At 65.9% G+C, this 12271-nt stretch overlaps 1 protein-coding gene across 3 annotated transcripts in view; it reads right to left on the bottom strand.

Moving 5' to 3' along the window:
* SLC45A4 (solute carrier family 45 member 4) overlaps positions 1–12031 on the bottom strand; it is a 40937-nt gene extending 28906 nt beyond the window's left edge. For 2 of the 3 annotated variants that reach the window (XM_054708703.1, XM_054708702.1), the window contains exon 1: positions 11966–12031. The gene's annotated coding sequence lies outside the window, so the exon portion shown is untranslated. The remainder of the gene's footprint in view (positions 1–11965) is intronic. The other variant, XM_054708701.1, reaches the window with a different exon arrangement.
* Positions 12032–12271: the final 240 nt, after the last annotated feature.

Raw genomic sequence — 12271 nt, 5'->3', positions numbered from 1 at the left:
AGAAAGGCCTGCAGGGCGGCGGGGAGCCTGTAAGACACCGTAATCGCACACACCTCGCTCTTTCCTCAGACCCGTGTTAACAGGGAGAAGACATGACCGCAGCACAGAACCAGCCTTTCCCGCGGGTGCAATCTGCAGCATCGTGACTCAGCTGCCGCGCGCGGCCTGGAAGGTGAGGTCACCTGGGCGTAACGGCGCTTTCAAAAGGCAGCGGCCTCAGGCAGGGCCAGGGCAGCGGCTGTGCCCTTTCCGGACCACCTCCCCCGCAGGACGGCCTCCCCCCTCCAGCCCGGTCCCTTCCAAGAACAGCCCGGGACCAGGATGCCGCCTCCGGCCTAGATGGCTGAACCAATTAAAGACGGTCACGTACAAATATGGGAAGTATGCGCTTGGTTACAGAGATCCTTCTGAGCGGCGGTGAGTCTACCCAGAAAACAGTGCAGGCCCCGGCCAGCGTGGCTCCCCTGGCCGGCGGCGTCCCGTGCACTGAGAGGTTGAAAGGTTGCTGGTGAGGTTCCCGGCCAGGGCACGCGCCGGGTTGCGAGCTCGATCCCGGTAGGGGTCGGGCAGGTCCATGTTTTGCGCTCACATCCATGTTTCTCTCTCCCTCTCCCTCCTCTCTCTGTAGAATAAAGAAACAACAGGCCATAAAGGTGACTGCCACCTGTCACCACGCCGCCCGCTTCCAGAGCAGCGGCTGCGCCAGGCCCCGCCAGCCTCCAGCACCGCCGTCCCTCCCCGCGGAGACTGGCCCTTCGGCTCCGCGTGGTGCGCGCCTGCGGCTGGGCAGGAAGGGATATTCCGGGAGCCCCCGCAGCACGGCAGGGTGCGGGGGTCCTGCCTGCCTGTGGGAGAGGCAGGCTGGCAGAGGGACACAGGGTCTGGAGCGTGGCCGGGCTGCCGGGTGGCGGCGAGCGCACACGTGGCGGAGGCGGCGCCTGCTCCGTAAGGAAGACTCAGATCAAACATCTTAGTTCAAAACAGGCCTCTCTCCCGCCTCCCGTCCACTGCAGGGGCGGCCCCGAGAGCACAGCACAGGTGCCCGGGCGTCAGCGGACTCCCCACCGGAGCCGCTCCCCCGACCGCTGGAAGGGTGCAGGGGTGCCTGCACACGAGTGGGACGCGGCCGTCCGGGCTCGGGGCGCAGCTGGGCCGCCCAAGCCTCTGCTGACGCCGAGAGGCCGGGCTGGAGGGTCACTGGCCTGACTTGAGAGGAACTGAGTGGCCACGTGCCAGAGACCCGTGGCCTGTGCGCGTGACCTCTGAGGGGGCCTCCAGGGAACTGACGGTCAAGGCTGGGCAAGCGGGTGGCCCGGCCTCAGGCAGAGTGCCCCTCACGGAACCCCCGCTCCACGGATCAGGAGCCCGCAGGCTCGGGCCCAGGAGTTCCACCCGCTCCCAAGCCTTATCTGGGCACCACATTGCTCAATGCCGCTGGACAGCCTTCGCGCTGCGGCTCTCGCTGCTAATTTTAACCACCCCACATTCTCCCACAACGGGAACGGGCATCCGCACGGCACCCGCCGAGGCTGCCTCCGAGGCACGTGCCCCTCCCTCCCCCACCCGTCCCGCGGTAGTCGCTGCTAACCGCGGTCCCAACGAGGAACCACAGCCACCACCCCCTCCAGGTCCTCTCCAGCCACTCCTCAGGGGCCAGCGTGCCCTCGCCAGCGCCAGCCCGTCCACCTGTTTCTGGAGCACTGAGCACCCCCATCCCCATCCCCCACTCAGACTGGCAGCCAAGTTCCCGTCTCGCAGGGCCCGGTGCAGCCAGGCGGCAGCTCCAGGACAGGGCTCCTCGCTGGGAGAGCCGAAGACCCGTGAGCACTCCCTCCCTAAGAAAATGGGGTCGTGTGTTTTTGTGGGAAGTGGCCCACAGCCTTCACCACATTTTCAAAGGAATCCATGACCCCAACCAGGTTAGAAACCACCCAGCTGGAGTGGGGGAGGGGCGGGAACAGGGCCCCTCGACGGTACAGGAATTCTTGCCCCGAGATGGTCATTACACAACCTTTTCATAACTTTTCAGTCAGCCCTCCCTTCTGTAGTTTCCTTTAGAACGGGATTGAGCAATTTAGTTTCATACAGAAAAAAAGCAGGTAAAAAACCAAGAAAGAAAGAAAGAAAGAAAGAAAGAAAGAAAGGAAGGAAGAAAGGAAGGAAGGAAGGAAGGAAGGAAGGAAGGAAGGAGGGTGGGTTCTAAGCTTAAGACAGCGAGGAGGGCCGCCCAGGCACTGCAGAGCGGACGGTGCTCTGGGCCTCACGAGACAGTCACACCAGAAGCGCGAGACCAAGCGCTCGCCTGGACCTGACCTGAGCACAGCGGTGCGGGGCTGGCACCCCGTCGGAGAAGCCGGGCGGCGGCAGGCGGCGGCCGAGGCTCCCCTGGGCTGGCCACGCGGCTGGCGGGGCGGGGGCCTGTGCTGAGGCTCTGTGTACAGGGCTGGCCCGTTCGTTTGAAGTGACCCAGCCCAGATCGAGCGGAGGACAGACCGAGTGAGGAAGAAACCAGGTCGCAGCACACGGCCTCCCGGTTCAGAGGCCGGAGCCGCTCCAGGCGCACCTGCTGCAGCTGCACGTGCGGGACGCGGGCGGGCCTCTCGCCGGCGCAGGGACCGTGTGGCCCGCAGGGCTGCCCGCCTGGCTGCGCGGGGCGCGGGGTTCAGGCTGAGCTGGCGAGGCTGCCCTCCTCCAGCCCTCCCCGTGCTCCTGCCCCGCATCTCGGCCGGGGCTCGGACTGCCCGAGCCAGCGGGAGCCCCGGAAGGAGGAAGTGGCCGTGCACATGCGACGTGACCACGCCGAGCTCCGTGACAGCAGCACCAAGCACCCGCCGCGCCGGGGCCAACGCAGCTCCTTCCTCTGCCACCTCCTCAAGGCCCAGGCACCACGGACCATGGCCACCAGCTCTCGCCAAACAGGAAACCATGCCAGGCGGCCGGAAGGCCGAGGCTGGTCCCTCATACAGGCCCAGCCTGGCCCCCCGTCCCACGGCCTCTGCTCCGTGGGCCCACCTGCTGGCCACAGGCCCGAGCTGCGGGCTGGAGGGCTGTGCGGCCAGGGCCTCGGTGCCGCTGCCCACCTCCCGGGCGGCCCTGGCCGAACGCCCCCCCTCCCCTCCCCGGCTACATGCGGAGGCCACCTACTTCCTGGCAACAGAAGGCCGCCACAGCTTGTGACAGCGACCCCAGCCAGATGCACGGGGCGCTGGAGCGGGGAGCGGTGAGCACTGCCAGCTCCACAGCTGGGAGGGGCTGATCGAGAAGCTCCTGGTCGCCGGCCGTGCTCCCTGGTTGGAGCGTCGTCCCCTACACCAAAGAGGCCGGTTCAACTCCCGGTGGGGCACACACAGGAGGCAGCGGTCGATGTTTCTCTCTCTCGCTCCCTGAAATCAATAAACATCCTCGGGTGAAAACTTAAAAAAGAAGCTCCCAGGCCTTGGTCCTCTGGTTATCAGATGCAGCCTGGAGGCAGGTCCCTCCGACACGGCCCGGGTGCCCCGAGGAACTCAACAATTCCCTGCCAAGACGGCGGCCTGCTGACATCACCCCCACGGGGAAGGGGGACACGCAGGGCACTCCACGGGCACACGCCCACGGCAGCCAGCACAGCGTGGCTCCTGTGGCTCAGGCTGGAAGCGAATACTGCAGGCATAAAACTGTCTTGCAACTTTTTTTAAGAAAATGTAAATCTAGACAAGATCTTCCCAGGGTTAAAAATCAGCCCCCCCAAAAAATAAAAGGGAGAAAGAATGGGTTGAAAAGTTGAGAAATCCTGGTTTGGGGCTTAAGACCAGCTGTGGCAAAAAGAACCAGGCCAGCCCCCCTCAGCCCGGGGGACCCTGAGCCGCAGACCAGGCTCCCGTGTGGTGGCCCTCCCCCGCACCCTCCCCGCACCCTCCGCCAGGCCCACCAGGAGGGCACGCCGGGCTGAGACACACTCCGCCCAGAAAGCCAACAGTGAGTGGCCTTTGTCAGCGCTGTCTGCGGATACCCCCGGGCCACACCCGGCTGCCTCGGCTCGCAGGCGGGAAGGCGAGTGGGGTCCCGCGGAGCAGGCCCGGGTCTGCCAGGCTCGCACTGTCTTTCCCGTGGGCTTCAGGCACCGCTATGTTTCGAGGTCTTATGTTGGCAGAGAGCTGGCCCCCAGGGGGGATGAGTCCAGGAGAGAAGCCCCGGCTGATCCAGGGGCACAGGTCAGGGTGCAGGAGACGCAGATGCCCCAGGGACAGCGAGGCCTGGCCACTCCCTCGGTCCCCACCGTGGCCTCGGCGCTGAGTGTCTGCCAGAGACGCGGGCGCCTGGGACTCCTGCAGGGCTGCGCAGGCCCCGGAAACACTCGGGGAGGAGAGCTGAGAGCCGGGCACACCACCCCGCAAAGCACCATGCGGCCGGGTTCTCAGGGTGACTCGCTCCATTAGAACGAATCAGCAGTGGCCCCCAAGTTCAGCACACACAACCAGGAACGTGTTCAGCTCGCCGCGATGGCAGTATGGAGGTCAGAAGCGGTCTACAGCCCACTTGGTGGCCCTGCCCCTCCGCCTGGGCAACTGAGTCACCTGTGCCCGTGACTTCGCAGAGCGGTAAGCACGTCCCTACAGCCGAGCAGCCGCTGCGTGGCCAGGAGAGGGCAGCGCCGTGGGGAGAGGCCCCGGGTCCCGGCCACGCGGAGGGCTCCCCGCCCAGGCAGGACTGTGTGGGCAGAACCATCCCCAGATGGACCGGGTTCTGAGGGATCCTGAGGAAGATGGCTGAGAACTATTTCCCCAAACCGTATCATGAGCACAGCAACCACGGCCGCGCTGGCCCGGCTTCCAGAGTCTCGCACAGGCCCACAGGCCTATCTGAGCCGCACAACCACAACGGACACACGCGCAGGCTCTTATCTGCCGCAGCCTCGCCAACCGCCGGACGGACCAAGGACAGGCCGATAGCAGCTGGTGACAATGCCATGAGGGCCGGCCCCGGGCCGCGTCCGCTCGCCTGGCTCCGACACCGTCCGGCCTCCATCTCTCACGGCGTTTTGAACTCCTGTCACTGCCACCGGCTCCTTGTGGGTCCTCGGACACAGGGTCCCAGTTCCACTGGCATCGGACTCGTGCTAACCGCACTCCTTTACGGGGAGTTACGGAGGAAGAAGACATGACATCCCAAACGGCGCACACACGTTCTCGGTGCAGTGCAGGACCCAGCTTTCCCGGAGGGTGGAGGCAGCCCGCAGCCCCCACACCCGCTCGGTGTTAGCAAAGACCCAACACTCCAAGGTTCACCCCAGCTCAGCCACTGACTGTGTGGCTCTGGGCAAGTTACTGACCCTCTCTGCCTCCTTTTCTCCCTGCTGAGTGGAGCTACTGGGAACACAGCTCAGCCCTGGCCGGGTCCTGCAGAGAGGGAGGCCGGCCCTCAGTGTTATTTCTCCAGGCCCGCTGAGTGCCAGGAACAAATCCTCATCACGCTCCCTGGTTACAACCCAGAAGCTGGAGCTTGGATCAGCGGGCGGCTTCTGGGCCAAGGACACGAGGCCAGGGATGGCCCCGCCAGGGCGCCCACGCTCCCTGCACAGGCCGGGCACGGACCGCCGCAGCGGAAGCACAGGGGCGCCGGCCTCTGCACCCCCTTAGGAGCGGAAGCACTTAGCCACCCGAATAACTCCGGGGCGCTTCCCTTCCCTGTCCCACTGGGCTCGTGAGCCTGAGCTGGCAATCAGAGAGCAGACAGCCTCGGCTCCACAGCCACCCAGCACCCACTCCCAAATCAGAGCTGCCTTCACATGGGGCACGGGGGGCAGGAGGGGTGCAGGACGGGGCGGAGGACGGGAAGCAGTGCTGGCCCTGGCCGGCCCGGAAGGTCTGGCTCCATCCAGCAGAGGGTAGCAGTGGGCAGGCCTGAGGGGCTGACCCCAGGGCCCGTTTCAGGCAGCACCGGGTGGGAGGTGAGGGAGCGTCTAGGACAAGCGGCCGTGCTGTGCCGTCACCGAGGCCCAGTTCCCCTTCAGCGGCCCGGCCTTCCCTAAGCCTCTGGGTTAAGAACCTGACTCAGTGTCCAGGTCCGAGACGCCAAGAGGGTGTAAGCAGGGACAAGGGAGGCGGCTCCTTTAAGGCTCCTCCACCCACGTGCCCAGAGTGGGCGAGGGGCGCTGTCAGAACCACAAACCCTGACGGCCATCGGGGCAGCTCCTAGCATCCCTGACCCCTGGGAGCAAAGGGCTCCTCGGTCTGAGGACAGGTCTTGTCCCCAAACGCACGTCCACATTCGCGGCGACAGGTTCTTCCCGGCAGCCCAGAGCAGGAGGCAGGTCCCACTTCCAGCCGCCGCCCTGAGCGGGCCCAGGGAGGTTTCGGGAGAGGCCCGCCTTGGGGAACCCCTGGGCCCTCTCACCCCCCAGTGGCTCTCCCCGGGGACGAGCAGACCCCTCCCAGAACTGTGCTCCGCGCAGGGGGGACCCGCAGCACAGGCTCCTGGACTCCGCAGGGAGATCCTGTCCCTGCCCAAACCCGGGCCCCCACACCCCGGGGGGACCCCCACACCCCGGGGGGGCCCGCAGGGAGAACCTGTCCCCGCCCACACCCCGGGGGGACCCCCACACCCCGGGGGGACCCGCAGGGAGAACCTGTCCCCGCCCACACCCGCCCCCCACACCCCCAGACCTTGCCCGCTTCCAGCACGCCTTTCTGGCAAATTAAACTGGAACTGCAGACACTGCTCAGGCTCCCGTTAACCCGACCACGGGGAACACCTGCGTTTACGAAGGGCCATCACCGGCCCGTCAGCGCCCACCTGGGCAAACAGGCAGTTCACCATCAGACGAACGAGCGGCACCAGGTCCCCACTGAGCACGTGCCCCGCCCGCCCCCGGGCTCGGGAAACAGCCGTGGAAGCACTTCCCCGGGGGCTGCCTGGAGCCTCAGGTGTGGGAACTCAGACCGTGTCCCCACCAACCTCCACGCACAGTCCTGCCCCGAGGGCCCCACCCACAGCCACTGACACTCCCTTCCTCCCCGCCAGCAGAAGGCACTCCTCTCCTGGAATGTTCCAGCACCAGGGCGGCGCTGGCACCCAGGGCAGGTCGACGATCCCTTTAATTGTAATTGAGGCCCCTTCAGGGGCCCCCACCCGAGGGCTGTCTGTTTGGTGCGTGTGGTAACTAGTGACAGGTGTGTCTCGGGTCAGCGAGGCCACACACTCCGGGAGCCCAGGGGCCTCGCAGCCCTGCCTCCGCCAAGGTGTGGGCAGCTCCCGCCGGACCTGGGCGAGGTCCCGAGGGCCAGAGCTTACTTACTGCCTGAGCGGCTGTGGTCACAAACACCCTGCCGGCTTCAGGGGGCTGCGGGTCAGGGGCAGACGGTGGCAGCCGCCTGAGAGCGGCCAGGAAGCATGGGGCCTCCGCTGGGGTCCCGCCTTCACCTCCTAAGAGCACAGGCTGAGGGCAGCAACGCGGGGTCAGCCTATTTCACACCCTCCTCCCGCCATCGAGTCTGTGCTGGTAACGACTACGCAGAAGACTCTCTGGACCCGGGGGGGGGGGGGGGTCACACCTCCCCACCCAGCAGCGTTCTGAGCTGCAGTCACAGTCCTCCTGTCACGGAGGAGGGTGGTCAGTTCAACTCCAGTAGGAAAGCACGTGCCATCAAACAAACTCCACGAGGCGTCGGAGCAAACACGCAAGTTCAGGAAGAAAAGGGAGACACGTCCCGTTCCAGCAGGTTTTAAAGGGTGCTGGGCCCCCGCCCGAGCCCTTCACGGCGGAGACGTGTGAGATGCACTTAATGTCTGTATTTACAATATTCTAGAAACCGCCTCTTACAGCTGCTTGAGATCAGCACGGAAGAGTTTAGATGTCAACTTAACAGCCCCCCGTTTTCCAGTCACCCCACAGCGACTCCGACTACCCGTGAAGCGGCTGCACAGGCAGCGTCCGAGCCAGGAAGCGCTGCTCCCCACTGGCTGGGTGCCCCCGGCCGCCTCCTGCCTGGAGCGGCCGAGCCCCCGCCTTCAGAGTAACTCGGGGGAAACGATTCCTTTCCCACTCCAAACCAAATGCCGTCCTCTTCGGGATAAATATATTTTCCTAAGACGATGACTCAACTGCTGGCAGCGAGGAGCCGGTTTACTGTTTGCCGGCCTTGCGCTGCCCGGGCCGCTCGGCGTGTGCAGCAGCATCTGTGTGCGAGCGCAGCGGCCGCATCTGGACAGACCAGCGCGCGCGCCCCCTCCCCGGCACCTGTTGTAAGAGCTGCCGCGTATTTCACACGCACGAGTGTCCTTTCTTCAAAATGGGCAGAATCTGGTCGCTGACCAAGCCAACTGGCTCCAGGGCTCCCAGGCAAACCTCGGGCCTGCAGCGCCCGCACGCCCCGGTGGAAGGTCCCTCCTGCACGCAGCCGGCAGCCTCTCGGGCACCGGCTCAGGAATGCAGCTCCCTGCGCTGCCAGCAAAATCCTCCAACAGGTTTGGGAGGATGGAAACACCAAGGACTTAGGGCTGAAGCAGGCTCCCTCACCTGGGCTGCAGGCCAGGTAGAGGTGGGCGGGCAGGTGGCCAGGCTCGGGGGACCGAGGGGCTCTGCAAATCCCGTCAGCTGCGGGAGGACCTGCTGGGGACCCGGGGGCCACATGCCCAGCACCATGTGTACCCCTGGGGGTGGAGGGTGGCCAGACTCTGCGTGACCCCTGTCTCACCTCAGGCTCCAAACCAGCCGCACAGCACTCAGTCTTTCCCTGTACCTTCGGACGCTGGTTCATTTCCCACAATCTCAGAAAGCGAGTGCAGGCAGAGGCGGCTTACTGCGCTCTGAGGACGCAGCCGCTCCCCCTGCAGGCCGGCTGGCCGGCCTTAAAGCGACGTCTGCAAGGGAACCCAGGACCCCGAGGCCTGCCTGGGAGGGCTGAACTGAGGTGAGCACACTCAACAGGCGCCACGCCTGCTGCCCCAGCCCGGGCACCGGCCCCAGCCCTGGGCATCGGCTCAGGTCTGCGATGCTGCGATGCGCTGTGCTGGGGGGGGCCTGGGGGAATGCAACCTCAAAAGGAAAGCAGAATGTGGGTTCTGCTGTTGCCCTCCAGGTCTGTGGAGTGTTAATCTTCTTAAAATGCCTCCTCTAAGAGTCACTTACAAGAAAGCAGGTTCATTCGCACTGCTAGGCCCCCGCACCCCACCAGCACCCCCCAGTTCCCACCGGAAGGGCAGCAGGCCCTCGATTTCAGGCAGGGACCAGGACGCCTCCTGTCGCATTTAAAAGGCCCACCACCTCCCAGGTCCCTGAAGGTGCCCGATTTCACAAAGGCTTAGCATTTGATATCTTAAAAAAAAGAAAAAGGCCAAGCACTTTGAAAGTCCCACATCTAAAAAGACCCTTGTTCACTGATTTGGGGAGGGTAATTAAGCTAATCTAAACAAGGGGGCCTTGTCTGGGCGCGGCGGGGGAGGGGCGGCCGGCCTGGCCTGGAGCCCCCTGCACAGCAGGAGCCTAGCTCCGGGGTCCTCTCCCACCCCTTCCCTTTCCTTGCGGCTGCTCTTCTCCTGGGGGGGCGGGCGGGGGGGGGGCTCTTCCTTCTCTCAGGTCAGATCTCTGCTTGGCAAAGCTAGATGCTTGGTTTCCTGGCTTGGCACCAGGCAGCCCACCTAACGGGTTCCGCTGAGCGCCTTCAGCAGCGAGGTGCTGTTGTGATCACAGAAACCCGGGAACCGGACCAGGCCGGCGTGGGGCAGCATCCTCCCTGTCCGCAGGAGGAACACGGCTTCCAGCACATTCCAGCCCCACAAATTACAGGCTGGGCTCTGCCAGGGGTGTTTCCGAAGAGGGCACTAGTAATTTGGGGTTGTCTGCCACCTACAGCGCTCGCCAGTCGCCCTCACTCAGTGCCAGCCCGTGAGGCTGAGTCACAAACCACCCCTGCCGGCTACATGGGGCTGGGCTTCGGGCCTTGGGGACAAGAGGAGTGACAGGCACAACAGGCACCCCAATTAGAAAATAACAGCGTGGCCCGGACCCCAGCTCAGCCCACTGCTCCTCCCGCCAAGCCCGGCCCTGAGACCAACCCAACACCCAGCAACCGGGACGCTGGCCGCTTTGCTCCATGGGAGCCGGGGAGCCACGGCTGCCGCAGCCCCCCTCGCGGGCAGACCTGGAGGGCCTGGGACCCGTTCCCAGACTCCTCCACCCCTTCCCACCTCCCCTCCTCTCCAGGAAGCAAAGCTGGAGGGCAGAGAGAGCCCAGGATGGTAAAAGCCGAAAACCACCTCGGAGCTCACCCAGTCCAACCTCCGCTCAGCTTTCACGATGCGACAGGGGGCCCGGCTGCAGCACTGCCTCAAGGGGCCAGGAAAGCCCCCCAGGCCCCAGGGAGCCAGGAGCAGCGGGCGGCCTTCCCAGGGGGCACCCTCCACACCTACCACCACTAAATCGCGAACATGCATTTCAAATGCGTCGCAAACGAGCCACTTCTTTCCTCTCCAGCTGCTGCCCCTAAAAACAATCAGCCTGGACCAGCTGAAATTCCTGATTGTGAAGGCAACCTACCTCCCCGCCCCCCCGCCTTCCTCCTCCTCCGTCCCGGTCACTCCAGCTGGGGCCTGCGCTCTGCCCTGCCCCAGCCCTGCCCCTTCCCACCTTCCAGCAGATTCTGCAACATTTCTCCCAGGCATTCAGTAAACTCTGGCTCTTCAACACCTCGTTCAGGTTTAGCAGAAAATCACCCCCACCTTGGAAAGGAGGTGAGGGGCTACTGTCTCTGATCCCCAGCCGCGTGTCACACTTCTTAATCAGCAGACCATGCCCCCAGCTTTTTCTTGCTTTTTTTTCCTTCAAGCACAAAACAGAAGAAAGGAAAGACTGGCCTGCACCTGCCTGGCTGCCCACCCTGCAGGGAAGGAAGGTGAGGGCACGCGCCCAGAACCCGGGGAAGAGCCAGTTGGGTTTTCCCGTAGAAACGGGCTTAGGTTCTGACAAACACTTGGCCCACGATGGCTTCAGTCACTCAAACTCTCCCCTGCTCCCAGGCCCTAGGCTGGGAGACACCCCAGAACCAGAAACTACAGGCCCCTTTAGCTCGAGTCAGCAGAGGCATCAAAGGAAAAAAACACTCCCTAGGACCCCCCCCCCCCGCAACCTTCTAGAAACACTGCAGATAGGTAACCAGGGGGCTGTGCTCTCCCCCCACCCCCCCACATGTGCTCCGGGGAGCAGCTGCGGGCTGGAGGTGCTCCCTGGGACCCAATGCAGAGCCACCCGCCCGGAGAGGAACGGGTTAAGCTCTAGGCGGTCGGCGGCTCGGGAAAGGGGAACCGGGGCTGGGATGGATGCAGACAAGCCCACGGGCGGAAGGGACTGGTGCAGGGCGCGCCGGCTCCTCTCCCGAGGGACGCGCCGGGCCCCAGGGCAGAGGTGCCGCCGGCCACGGTGCAGGTGAGACAGACCCGCAGCGCAGGGGGCGGCGCGGGGCGTGCGTGCGGCACCGGCTGGGGGCGCGGGGGCCCGCGTGCGGGGCGGGGCGGCTCCCGGCAGAGGGGGCAGAGGCGCAACTCTCAGAAGTTGGAGGTGTCGGGTCGGGAAGGCAGGGCAAGGTCGTGGCCACGGGGGCGAGCAGCCGGGCTTCTCCGGGAGTAGAGAAGCCCGAGGAGCCGGGAGGGGATGCTGCGGGGAGGGGTGCGACGCGGGGCAGGGTCCCGGGAAGGTGTGCACCTCGGAGCGGGGCCCGGAATGCCCCGGGGGGCTGCGGGGACGGGGACGAGGCGGGGCAGGTGCAGCCCGGAGAGAGGAGGGAGGGGTCAAGGCTGCGGGCGGGTGTCCCGGCGGGAGCGGGAGGCGACGTCCGGGCGGGGCGTGGGGCGTCCTCCCCGAGGGAGAGATGCCGGGAGCGGGCGAGTTCGAGGCCGCAGCCGCGCGGGTGGGGGTGGGGAAGCGGCAGGTGCCGGGCGCCCAGGTGCAGGGCGCCCAGGTGCGGGGCCTGGTCCGGCGGCGGCCGCTCACCTGTCTCCGACGGCCGGGGCCGCGGGGGCGGGGGGGCGGCCGGGCGGGGCGGCGCTGGGGGCGGCGGGGGCGCGGGGCCCCGGGCGCTCGGGGGCGGCGGCTGAGGCGGGACCGCGGCGGCGGCTCCTCGGCGGGCGGGCCGGCCGGGCAGGCTGGCTGCGGGCGACGCGGGCGCGGAGGGAGCGCTGCGAGAATGCGGCCGGCGCGCCGGGACAACGCCGCTTTATCGGGTCGGAAACAGCCGCCGCGCGCCGCTTCCGCTGACGCAGCGCGGCCTGCGCTCATGACTATGCAGCAGCCGCCGCG

Source organism: Eptesicus fuscus, chromosome 19 (assembly GCF_027574615.1).
Source record: "Eptesicus fuscus isolate TK198812 chromosome 19, DD_ASM_mEF_20220401, whole genome shotgun sequence".
Classification (NCBI taxonomy): domain Eukaryota; kingdom Metazoa; phylum Chordata; class Mammalia; order Chiroptera; family Vespertilionidae; genus Eptesicus; species Eptesicus fuscus.
This window is presented reverse-complemented; position numbering and strand designations above follow the sequence as displayed.